A 13,962-nucleotide genomic window follows, 5' to 3' on the forward strand; every position below is an offset into this window, starting at 1 on the left:
TGTTTCTCTTTTTATAGTAATGTTTTCTGAGTTGATCAGTTAGGTAGTTTAGTTGTTTAGCTTAGATTAGTTCTTTCCTTTTTCGCACCAGTAGATACTTAACCCACTCCTAAAGTAAAGAGTGGGAGCAGCCAAGCCCCAAGCCGTATCACACAAACAATTCGAAACGCATCATCTCTGTGGGATCGATCCTTACTTCCCTATACTAATCAAATAGTATTAGTGGGTTAAGGTATTTAATGATGTTGCATCCCTTTCAGCCTCTCATTTATCCTCACTCGAGTCGGAGTCACTCGGCTTGATTAGCCTGAGCTTTTACCGGATCCACTCACCCGCGTCATTGCAGGTGAAACAGGCAGAAGTAGGCTGACCTGATCAGGTTGAAGACCAAACTTGAGCAATTCGCAACAACACATATCAGCTTTAAAGGGGAAGGAGACGAGAGCGGAGGAAAGCGCCACGATTAGTTACTACTTCGGTTTCCTTTGAGATATGGTCCTTTACCCGGTGTAGTCGCTGTTGCGACCTGAGCCATATTCTGGTGCTCTAGACCTTGTCTTTTCTTGTTCTGTTTTCTTTAGATCCTACGGGATTGGTTGTTAGTGTTACTGACATTGCTACTTAGTGTGCAGGTAACACATGCAATCGGAGGAAGCTTGAAGTTCAGCCTCTGAGGATGGCCTAAACATAGCTAGGGTTTCCGATTGTCTAGTTCTTGTACTTAGTACTTTGTAATCGTGTATTTCTCTTTTGAACTTGGCTTGTTCCTTCTGAGATTAGTCATCTCTGTAGCACGATGTAATATAAAAGAGGTCCCGGTAATTAGTGAACCATGATGGTCTGATCCCTACACTTATTTTATATTGTATCAAACACATATTTTGTAGCTACTGCACAACTCCTTATTTGCATAGGAGCTATAAATATTTTAATAATTTTTGCTATGATGTTTATGAATGGTTCAGAATACTACAAAGATTTTCATCTTTGGACCATTGGGAATGGGATTACTTCAATGATTTGTACAATTCTTTTTATTTCACTAATATACGACCTGGTATGACATCAACTGGACTACAAAATCAAATCATATTTTATAGTAACAAGATTTGATAAGTAATAGCTAAAAATTGGAATTCATTTAGCAATCGATTTTTTTCTTCCATTTGAACTCATTTCAATAATTCCTTTAGTAGCTTTAATAGGTGCTACTTCCATAGTTTGTCAATAAGCAAGAATGATGGTTGTGCCTATGCAAGAATGATGGTTGTGCAACAAAACTTTGTTTATTGATTGGATTTAGTTCATTGATTTAACTAACTTTAATTGTGAAATTAGATTGAAGTGTTCAAGATGAACTTGATCTACTTTGACCTCTACCAGTCAACTCGTCTGGAGAAGTTCGTTATTGCCTATGGGGACTTCCTCAAGGCGAATGGAGAGGCGACGACGTTTCATCTGGTGAATAAGGAGAGGATGGAGAACATGAAGAAGACAAGTTGCAATGGTGCGGGAGAAAGCAGATACGTGTATGGCTAGCACTATGGGACGTTGAAGCGCTACCGTTTGAGATGCATAGCAAGGTTTCGCTGGCTTGGATTCTAGGTCTTGACTCGGGCTTAGTTCTCGTCCACGACCCCAGTGTAAGTTTAATGTCTCACATATGTAACATGTGATAGAATCCTAAATAGAATTGGATTTTAATATAGTACATTAACTTGGTATTAGACACAATTTTCCCTAATTATTTAGCTATCAATTAATTATTGGTCTTCAATCAATTAATTAGCTATAATGTATATTGCAGGCATAAACGAAAAGTCATTGCCTCAAATAGAAGGAATATCTTCGTTCCTATTACTGCTCAATTAGAGAATATGCATATATGGTATGATTGCAATTAGTTTAATAGTTAATATTAAAATAATGGATTGTAATCAATTAGTAGCATCAATTGATTGAGGAAAAACGTGTGAATCAATTGATTGTGATCAATTGTATTCTTGATCAACAAGTAAACTATATATTAATTATTTTAATAGCCACTTTGATGGAAAGGGCATTAATGTTTGATGATTAAGGTTTGTCCTCTCTCTGCCCATAAATACAAGTGTGGTGATCCCATCAAATCACACACATTACAGAGAACACATAAACGAGGGAAAGAGAGAGAAACAAATCCTTAGTTGTAGCTGCGCTACTACGCCAAAGAAAGTCTGAGGAAGTTCTCTCCGTCTTCCCCAATCGCTTCCGATATGGATCGTCAAGGTATGTTTCGATCCTATTATGTTTATGGTTTTACGTGAAATACATGTTGATCTTGCTTTATTTATATTTAATTATGTATTCTTGAATATATGATGACAAATAATGTCCAACATGTGGTATCAGAGCCAGGTTGAGAACTCTTGTATTTTCGTATTATGGAAAACTATATTTTTGAATTTATTTTTGATGAATCATTGATGAATTGAAAATCATGTTTGTGTATCTAGTTCTCGTTTTTTTTGGTTTACGGTATTGGCCTTTCGTCAAGAAATTTTATGAATTTTGAAATCAAATTAGTATATTCAATCTCCGTACTACGTATTTAATGAATACATATATATGCACGCTTATCAAACTGAATTCTATTTATTTACTGATCGGCTGTTACGTTGTTGTGAAAAATTGTTTCGCATGCTTATCGACAGTGGATGAAAGATTTGGTAATTTAGTTTAATTGATTTTATTCGCATAATACGTTTTTGAATTGTATGGGTTAATTGCTTTATCAATTAAAGGTTGCTTATTTTGTATGATTATATGTTAAAAATATATATGGTGAATTCAAGTGTGTTTGTATATAACATATTTACTGCCGTGTTCTTCTGCTTAAGGAATGATGAATTTACTTTGTATATACTATATGTAAATTGAGTTTGTATATCTGTATTGGTGAATTGAGATTTCAATTAAATGCTTCAAGAATATGAATCTACCGAGAAGGTGGAATGAATGACTACATAATTCAATTCATATTTTGATATGTACCTTCTTGATTATATTATGTATATTTTGCAATCACCAAAGTGAGGCAAAATAAGGAGAGTCTATAATCAAACTCATATGAAAATTTGTTTAAGCAATTAATCTCTATATGTTCTTGATTATATTATGTTTTATTTTACAATCACCAAAGTGAGGTAAAATAATAAGAGTTATAATCAAATTAAGTAAAAAATCTGCTTAAGCAATTAATCACTATACATTCTTGATTATATTATGTTTATTTTGCAATCACCAAAGTGAGGTAAAATAAGAAGAGTTTATAATCAAGTTAATATGAAAATCTATGTATGCAATTAATCATCATGCTTGTTGTGGCTATTCATTATCTAAATAGTTTGTTTGTCATAAAAGGTCTAGATTCCCAAAGGAAATAGTCTTTGCAACATAATGAACACTAATGGAGTTAATAATTTAAATTGGTGTCGATTATCCAAAGGTTACGTCAATTTATTATTACTCAATTATTGAATTAAGATATGGATATTAAAAGCATGATTTTTATTATTGTATGAAGACTACCCAAAGGAGTTTTCATGATTGCCTCATGATATGAGTTTTCAAATTAATGTTCGTGTTATTATTCAAAGCTTTTATATGTGAGCATTCATTTCTTAATTGCTCCTATAATGTAAAAACATATATTTTTTGCTACTAGTATGTTTACCTCAAACGTTCCCCAACTTAATGGAACTAACTTCTTTGAATAGAAAGAGAAACTTAAGTTCACTCTTGAAGTAATGGACTTGGACCTAACACTGTTGAATGATAAGTCAATTATTTTATGATCAAAGTAGTTGGCTAATTACCCATAATGCTAGGGAAATATCTAACAGGACTAAGTTTACAGTTCATTAGAATGTTCGTTGTAGATAAAGTCTCTCAACGACTGACATTGCAAAAGAATATTTGCAGAATGTTGAAGATCGCTTCAGAACTGCATATAAAGTCTATTGCAGGAAAACTTATGAAGGATCTCACGAGCATGCAATATAATGGTTCTCGGACTATGTACGAGCATGTGATGACATAAATAACATCTCTTCTAAGCTGAAATTAGGATATAGGTGAATGAGGATTTCCTTGTCCAATTGACCCTAATTTCCTTACCTCCTCAATATGGACCTTTCCAAATTGATGCACTATAAAAGATTAATGGACTCTTAAAGAATTTGGGAAACGTATTAGTTTAGGGGGAGCATAAGATGAAAAAGTATGGAATTGGTGCATATCATGCTCACATTGCAACCGAATGAGCGTCTAAAGGATAATATTCATTCGAATTTATCATTCTTATGGCATAAAGGAACTAGATCATATTTCTAGTGAAAGAATTAAGAGGCTTATAAAGGATAATATTCTTAGAATTTAGACTTTACAAGCATTACCGTTTGTGTGGATTGTATTAAATGTAAACAAACCAAACACAATACTAAAAATGCCACAAGAAGCAATGAGTTTCTTAAAATTATACATACAGATATTTGCGGACCTTTTGATGTCTCGACTTTTGGTGGAGAAAAATATTTTATCACTTTTATTGACGATTTTTCGCGTTATGGATTTATTTATTGCAAGAAAAATCTCAAGCACAGTTGACCATTTTATGACGGAGGTTGAAAGGCAATTAAATAGAAATGTGAAAATTATTCGGTCTGATAGAGGTGGTGAATTTTATGGTCGTACCAATAAAATAAGTCAATTACATGGACCTTTTGCCAAATACTTAGAAAAGCATGGCATTTATGCTTAATATACTATGCCAAGTACGCCTCAGCAGAATGATGTTGCTGAGAGACGAAACCGAATTCTCATGGAAATGGTTAGAAGTATGTTAATTCTACCTTACCTATATCGTTGTGAATTTATGCTCTTAGAACCGTTATTTATGTATTAAACTGGGTTTCTAGTAAGGTTCCAAAGACTTTATTATGAACTTTGGACAGGTAGAAAACCCAGTTTGCATCACCTTCATGTTTAGGGTTGTCCAGCGGAAACTAGAGTATACTCTTCGCAAGAAAAGAAATTGAATTTTAGACAATTAGTGGTTACTTTATGGGTTACCAGAAAAATCCAAAGGGTATAGGTTTTATTGTCCTAATGATAACATGAGAATTGTGGAAACTGGAAATATATGATTCTTTGAGAATGCTGAGATCAGTGGGAGTTTTAACACTCATAATGCGGTGATTAATGAAATAAGGGTATAACCTTCTTCCATCATTTCCTTAAGAATTAAATGTGCCAAATATTGTTGAACAGTCTAACAATATTTGAATGACCAACCACTTAATGATGATGCCAAAGTCATTGAACATAGGTGTGGAAGAAGCATCTACAGAAGTGCCATTAAGGCGTTTTCTATAAAAATGAAGGTTGGGTATTTCTGATGACTGTGGCTAATATCTCCAAGAATCTGAATGTGATATAGAAGTACGTAATGATCCAGTTTCATATTTACTAGCCATTAAGTGTAATAATTCTAATAAATGGATTGATGCATGATAAAAGAGTTAAAATCTATGGATTATAATAGAGTCTGGGACCATGTCGAATTACCTGATGACGAAAGTGTATTGGGTGTAAATGGGTCTTCAAGACCAAATTCGACATAAATGGTTTAATCGAACAATTTAAAGCCAGACTTGTTTCCAAAGGTTATACTCAGAAAGATAGCATTGATTATAAAGAGACTTTCTCTAATGTATCAAAGAAGGACTCACTTAGAATTATTTTGGCACTTGTAACCCATTTCGACTTGGAACTACATCAAATGGATGTGAAAATAGCTTTTCTAAATGATGATTTGGAAGAAGAAGTCTACATGAAACAACTTGAAGACTTCATTAAGAAAGAAAATTTAGTCTGCAAACTTAAGACATCAATTTATGGACTGAAACATGCTTCTCGACAATGGTATTTTAAATACCATGACACTATTACTGCTTTTGGTTTTAAAGAGAACATCGTTGATCGGTGCATATACCTCAAGATTAATGGGAGCAAGTTCAGATTATTGATTTTGTATGTTGATGATATATTGCTTGCTAGTAGTGACATTGGATTTCTACATGACACTAAAATTATCTCTCTAAAAATTTCATCATAAAAGATATGTGTGAGACATCCTATGTCATAGGGATAGAAATATCTCATGACGAATCATGTGGACTTTTGGATTGTCTCAGAAAAACTACATAGATCAAATTAAGAGAGATATAGGATGAGTGCATGTTCTCCAAATGTTGTTCCAATTCATAAAGGTGACAAATTCAGTTTAATTTAATTCAATATAATGTCATTTCCATTTGGTTTACTTTATTAATTTAATTAATACTCCTAATTTAGGAAAATACAATAAAATATATAATTTATTAATAATAAAATAAAAATATAGAATATAATATTTTTAAAAGCATGAATGGCGAGCACCAAGATGTGCTCGGAACTATTCCATTGCCCTAAAGTGCTCGGAAATATTCCATTGTCCCAAAGTGCTCAGAAAATACCGAGCACTTGATATGTGCTCGGAAATTTTCGGGCACAAACTAGTGCTCGGATTGAGCGAGCACACTAGTTACTCGCATAAAAATTCCGACGAAGCAAATACCGAGCACTCTCGATGCTCGGAGAGTGCTCGGTATATCACGATTTTTCGAGCACTTTTTCCCTTATACCAGTAAACCTTGCTTTTTTTGTAGTGACAATCGGAGGAAGCTTGAAGTTCAGCCTCTGAAGATGGTCTAAACATAGCTAGGGTTTCCGATTGTCTAGTTCTTGTACTTAGTACTTTGTAATCGTGTATTTCTCTTTTGTACTTGGCTTGTTCCTTCTGAGATTAGTCATCTCAGTACGCGGTGTAATATAAAAGAGGTCCCGGTAATTAGTGAACCATGATGGTCTGGTCCCTACACTTATTTTATATTCTATCAAACACATATTTTGTAGCTACTGCACAATTCCTTATTTGCGTAGGAGCTATAAATATTTTAATAATTTTTGCTATGATGTTTATGAATGGTTCAGAATATTACAAAGATTTTCATCTTTGGACCATGGGGAATGGGATTACTTCAATTATTTGTACAAGTGTTTTTATTTCACTAATATACGACCTGGTATGACATCAACTGGACTACAAAATCAAATCATATTTTATAATAACAAGATTTGATAAGTAATAGCTAAAAATTGGAATTCATTTAGCAAACGACTTTTTGCTTCCATTTAAACTCATTTCAATAATCTCTTTAGTAGATGTAATAGGTGCTACTTCCATAGTTTGTCAATAAGCAATCAACAAGTAATTCGAATAGAATTAATTAAGGTCGGGTAGAATACAGATTCTGTTGTTGTTAAGAAACTGAGAGAACAACGATGGAAAAATCATCATTATAATGATGGGTCAACAACGATGGCAATGTTAGAACCTTATTACATAAATAGAACTTGTCGGACTTAATGAAATAGACTAGTAAAAGTTTATGTATAATATACATAGTCAAACAAAGGAATGTGATCAATTGCAAACTCTAAATATTGTACAAATTCCAAACTATGATCCGAACCATTAGAAAATATCAACAGATGATAGTAGCAACAAAAAATGTCAATACAATGTCAACGGTTGATCTTGTGTTGAAATTGTGTTGACATTGTATTGACATTGTGTTGACATCAAAATCTTGAAATTTTACACTGTGTTGACACTGTATTGACGTTGTGTTGATACGATGTTGAAAAATTTTGAGTTAGTATAATATATGAGTTTGCATTTTATCACTATCTATCAAACAAAATTGTAAATATAGAATATTTTTCTACAAAGTTAAAAATAATTTGAAATAGGTCGCTTGCTTTTAAAAAATAATACTATAAAATATGACTAGTTACAATAGTAGTATTTTTGTTTAAATGATTTAGTTATACTTTCAAAAAAACATGTATATCAGTAAAGGAGGGTGTGTTATATTGCTAACTTTTTAAGTTGCTAACTTTGTTAACTCATCAACTCAGTGATTAAAAATGTCAACACGATGATATTAAAATGTCAACACATAATGTAGACACAGTATATCGAAATCTCAACAAAATTATGTATTGACATTTTAATATCATTGCATTGACATTTTCGATACACTGTGTTGATGAATTAGCAGAGTTAGCCACTTAAAAGTTAACAATTAATCACTAACTCTCCTATATAATCACTTTTTTAGTAAGAGATTTAACAATGGTCTAATCATTATTGCTTTATATTTTTAAATCATATCATTTCAATTAGGGCTGGTTATTCGGTCGGTTCGGTTAATAACCGAACCGACTTGTCGGTTAACCGACCTCAAAATTCCTTCAAAAAACTAACCGGAACCGAACCGAAGTCGGTTCGGTTACTTAATTAACCGACTCGGTTAGAACCGGTCGGTTATCGGTTATAACCGAATTAACCGAATTGAATTTTAACTTATTCAAATGTTTATTTTGCATGATTAAGGTTGTGATAGATAACAACCTACACCTAATCACACTATTAGTTTATCACCGAAAGTTGAATTAACTATTTCACCATCCTTCAATGATCAATCATTCAATATAATATATAAAATTCTGAAATTTTCTCACAAAGATTGTTAATTGATTTTGTGTACTCTCAAATCTCAATTCTACGCATTTCTGCATGATTGTAAAACCGAAAACGTCAAATTTTTTATCATATGTTTTTGCATTTTAGTCATAATCATTCAATTTTATTCCACACCATAATAAATTAATTCAAACACAAACTATAATTCTACTCTATTTTATCAGCCTTATGATCTATTGCATCCAGTCATCCACCAAACTAACCGTCCCATAATATATTCAAAATATAATGTATACAGAATTTTCAGTTTTTATAAATACGAAGGGGGATAAAAGTTAAATACAGAGGATGGTGATATAGATTAATACCAAATAAATACACCAAGTTTTCCCCTACTAATTGGGTGCCTATTTTAAGTAATTCACCCAACAAAAAGTTACAAAACCCCATAATACACCAAGTTTTCCCCTACTAATTGGGTGCCTATTTTAAGTAATTCACGATTCGCCCAACAAAAAGTTACAAAACCCCGTAATACACCAAGTTTTCCCCTACGAAGACTAACTATAGTTTGTTAGTTACAAAATATACTTAATTAAGTGGTGAAATCATCTAACAGTAGTTACAAAAAATACATAATCTAAGTTTTGATTTCACCATGCAAAAGGTAACTTCCAAGACAAAATAAGCCAAGCCATTCAAGGGTTGGCACCACATGTTCCCTCCCCTGCCAACGATCCTATTACACCATCTTTTTGCAGTTCAACCAATACTGTGAAAGAAAAATGAACAAATATAAATGATAAAATGAATATGTAAATAAATTGATAAAGAAGAGTAAATATATATGAAGTACTCACCATCTTCATATTCTTTTTCCAAGACAGTTTCGGGTTCATCTTCTTCATCTTTCCAAAGGATATTTGTTGAGCTCGAGCTCAACCAATCTTCGGCGCATATCAAAGCTCCTACCATATTTGGAGTCAAGGAGCTTCTGAATTGGGAGAGAACACGACCCCCAGTGCTAAACGCAGCTTCAGAAGCAACACTAGGGATAGCCATGATATCTTTTGCCATTTCGGACAGAATGGGATAGCGTCCAACGTGTTTCTTCCACCAAGCTAGAATATCAAAATATGCAAGCTCACCACCAGTCATCTTGTATTGTTTCTCTGAAAGATAGAGTTTCAGCTCTGAATATTCAGCGGCACCGTCATCATCATCATCTTCCTCGGTAATATGTAGCTGACTGGACAATCCTTGCCCAAGAAATCAAAGATTATCCGACGGATTGGCCATTGATGATGTTGGTGGTGGAGGTGGTGCTGGTGTGTGATCCTCAACTGGAGTCATCTCAGCTTGATACAACTCAAATAATTCATGCAATGAGTCATTTATATCCTCCACCAGCTGACTCGCACGATAATCACCATAAACAAACTTCAAACAAGTCAACACATGCTTCATCTTTTGCCGAGGATCTAAGATTGCGGCAATGTAAATGATCTTGTTTATGTTCGGGTTCAATTCAGATTCCTCCAGCCAATATTTTCCAAGTTTCTCCTTCATCTTCTTTGCCATGTTTTTTATGTCATCATCTTCTTGACTCTCCAATCGACGGATGATTGTGAAAAGATCACACATTTCTTTAAAAAAGTTGTGTGCTGTGACATATTTGCTGCCAGATACTTCAACTGTGAGATCATAGAACTTCTCAAGGTAGCCACACATCTTCTTGACTTCTATCCAATCTTCTTCTTTGGGCAGACTAAGTGGTAGTTTGTTGTGCTTCTTCCGCTTCAAATCACGACAAAAATCAGAGTTAACTAACTCAAACCCCTTCATCACTTGCTCATATGGTATTGCCGCCTCTAGCATTAAGTATGTGGAGTTCCATCTAGTTGGCACATCCAAACATAGAAACTTGGATGTATTCACCTTAAGCAATGTCGCTGTATCCTTAAATGAATCAGGTCTGGCAGGGGAACCCTTTATCCATCTTACAGCTTCCCTCACTCGTCTGATAGACATTCCTATATCAGTTAACCCTTCACACACGACTAGGTTAATGATGTGTGCAACACATCTCATGTGGAGATATTGTCCACCTGCTGGAATCATATTCTTATCAAGAAGCTTCGACTTCAAGTGCCTAATCGCTACATCATTTGAAGTTGCATTGTCCATGGTGCAACACATAACTCTTTGTAAACCCCATTCCTCCAAGACAGCCATCACTGATTTAGCAAGATCCCTCCCTTTATGACTACAGACTTTGGAGAAGTTGATAATCTTCTTGTGCAATTTCCAATCTTTGTCGATGCAATGCGCCGTAACACAAATGAAGTTTGTGTTATTGATTGACGTCCAACAATCTGTAGTAATTGACACTCTCCCTATTCCTCTAGAGCTGAAAAAGACCTTGACATGTTCCTTTTGCTCCACAAACATCTTCACACAGTCAGCACGAATAGTGTATCTACTTGGGATCTTGAACTGCGGACAAACTGCTCTTATAAATTGCTTGAAACCGTCTCGCTCAACGAACCTGAAAGGAAGTTCATCGAGGATAATCATCTTGCATAGTGCAATCCTACAAGCTTCCTGGTTGAATCTCCAAGTTGCCAATGACCCTGACACTTCTTGGTTAAGCATTGTCTGCCCTTGTGTAGCTATATGCTTCTTCAAACATGATTGATGGTGTTTCCACATAGCTGTGGTTCCATTTAACTTAGGATCAGCTGCAATCAATTTCTCACATCTATTGCATTTTCCTTTCTGAACCTTTCTAGCAGGATTCCCCTCCTCAACGATGACTTTTGTGAAAACATCCCATATATCCGACCTTAGTGGAACTTTTCGCTTCTTTGCCTCTTTTGCAGTAACTTGTTCCATTTCTTGTATTTCAATGTCTTCAAGCATTTCAAAATCCGGATCCAGTATATTATCCATCACCATCTGTAATTTCAAGCACAATAGCATTCATAAGCCATAAGCAATTTTACAATAAAGAGTAAATGATAAAGTCACTAAACAATAACCTCAATCAAAATAACTCCTAAAAATATTAAAACAGTATGGTACAAAATAATAAACACTAAAGTCCAAGTTGCTAACAACTCACAAAAGAAATCGATCATGGGAAGAGAATCATACAAAACACTAAAATTTAGACTAGATTGGAAAGGAAGTTTGAATAATATACACAAAAATATATAAACTCTCAAAATTGTTTATACACGCAACATACAAATTCCCAAATTCAACAAATTACAATAATATTAAAGCAAGTTTCACAAATTCCTAAATTCAACAAACTACCAAAATATTTGACTTCACAAAATCCAACAATGAGAAATATTCAAAGTTAAAACTGAAAAAAATACATACTTTGATATTAAAATCGGAAGAGACTTCAAACGGAAGGACATCGACGGAAGACTGATTCTACTTGAGATTTCACAGCGGCGCTGAGGAACTATCGCAGCGGCGCTGAGAAGAGAACGAGAATAAAGTTGTTTAGGGTTTGATTTTCACTCTTTTACTTTTTAACTTTTTAACTACTTTTATTACTAATTTACTATTATTATAAATTTATAATCCAATTTATAAGTACTGATGCGTAAATTGTTAACACACTTTAAAATCCTTAGACTTTAAATTAAAATTTAAAATATTTTTTTTCAATAATAAGTGAAAGTTATTCTATTTTTAACATACCAATTCTTAAGCACTTTTCTCTAATAATAAGTGAAAAGTTATTATTTTATTTTTAAAATAGTAGTATTGCTCAAGCACTTGTTAACTTTAAGAAATCTTATTTTTAACAATATATTTAGAAATCTTATTATACTCCTATTTACAAGCAATACATATATGATATATTTTTTAGGCTCTTTAATAGACTTGAACTTTAAATGATCTAAAATTTGAAAAAATTTCTCTAATAATAAGTGAAAGGTTATCTTATTTTTAAAATAGTAGTATTGCTTAAGCACTTGTTAACTTTGAGAGATCTTATTTTAAAAATATATTTAGAAACTTTATTGAATTTGATATATTATAACTTTATAAGTATAAATAAATGTCAACTAATAGTACACAAATTAAAATAGACTTTTTTGACATTGCAAATTTGCAATATGAGACTTTGACAAAATTTGGAAGTAAATTACAGATTATTATTATTATTATTATTATTGTTATTATTATTATTATTACTATTATTATTATTATTGTTGTTGTTGTTGTTGTACTCCTATTTACAAGCAATACATATATGATAACTGATAAGTGAAAGATTTGAAAACTTTAAATGATCTAAAATTTGAAAACTTTTCTCTAATAATAAGTGAAAGATTATCTTATTTTTAAAATAGTAATATTGCTTAAGCACTTGTTAACTTGAAGAGATCTTATTTTTAAAAACATATTTAGAAACTTTATTGAATTTGATATATTATAACTTTATAAGTATAAATAACTAATAGGTAACAAATTAAAATAGATTTTTTTGACATTGCAAATATGCAATATGACACTTCGACAAAATTTGGATATAAATTACAGATTCTTCTATTGTGACAAAGTTTAAAAGTAAATTACAATTTCTGTTATTATTAATTAAAAATATAATTGAATTTAAAATTATTTATGGTTTTAACTTTTAACTTTTCAATCTACTTTTATTTTTGTTATTATTATTGTTATTATTATTATTATTATTATTTATTATACTCCTATTTAAAAGTAATATATAAATTGTTTAGGCACTTTAAAGTTTGAAAGACTTAAACTTTACATGATCTATACTTTAAAAACTTTATTGAAGGGTTATTCTATATTTAAAAATTAAAATAGTAATTCTTAAGAACTTTATTGACTTTGAGATATAAATTTATAAGTATAATACTCTAATTGATAGTGACACAAATTAAAATGGACTTCTTTTGACATTGATTTAGACAAAATTTAGATATAAATTATAATTTCTTCCATTGTGACAAAGTTTGAAGTAAATTATATTTATTCTAGTTTTAAATAAACATATAATTGAAATTAAAATTGAATATAATTCGGTTACCGGTTATAGCCGACGGTTTTCGGTTATAACCGATAACCGGTCGGTTATAACCGATAACCGACTTTTAGCAAAACTTAAAACCGGAACCGAACCGATAACCGTAAATGTCGGTTATCGGTTAACCGATAACCGACCGGTTTCGGTTCGGTTCTCGGTTAACCGATTAACCGAAAACCGTTTACTCACCCCTAATCTCAATGAAAAGAATCAAATACTGTTGTAAATTTGTTAAAAAGAACCAAGTTAA

At 32.4% G+C, this 13,962-nt stretch overlaps 1 long non-coding RNA gene across 1 annotated transcript; it reads left to right on the forward strand.

Moving 5' to 3' along the window:
* The first annotated feature begins 175 nt into the window (after positions 1–175).
* On the forward strand, positions 176–806 carry LOC125191992. Its single transcript, XR_007171284.1, has 3 exons — positions 176–232; positions 347–541; positions 633–806. It is a non-coding gene; the product is annotated as an uncharacterized LOC125191992 (long non-coding RNA).
* Positions 807–13,962: the final 13,156 nt, after the last annotated feature.

The sequence above is a fragment of the Salvia hispanica genome, chromosome 6 (genome assembly GCF_023119035.1).
Source record: "Salvia hispanica cultivar TCC Black 2014 chromosome 6, UniMelb_Shisp_WGS_1.0, whole genome shotgun sequence".
Taxonomy (NCBI): domain Eukaryota; kingdom Viridiplantae; phylum Streptophyta; class Magnoliopsida; order Lamiales; family Lamiaceae; genus Salvia; species Salvia hispanica.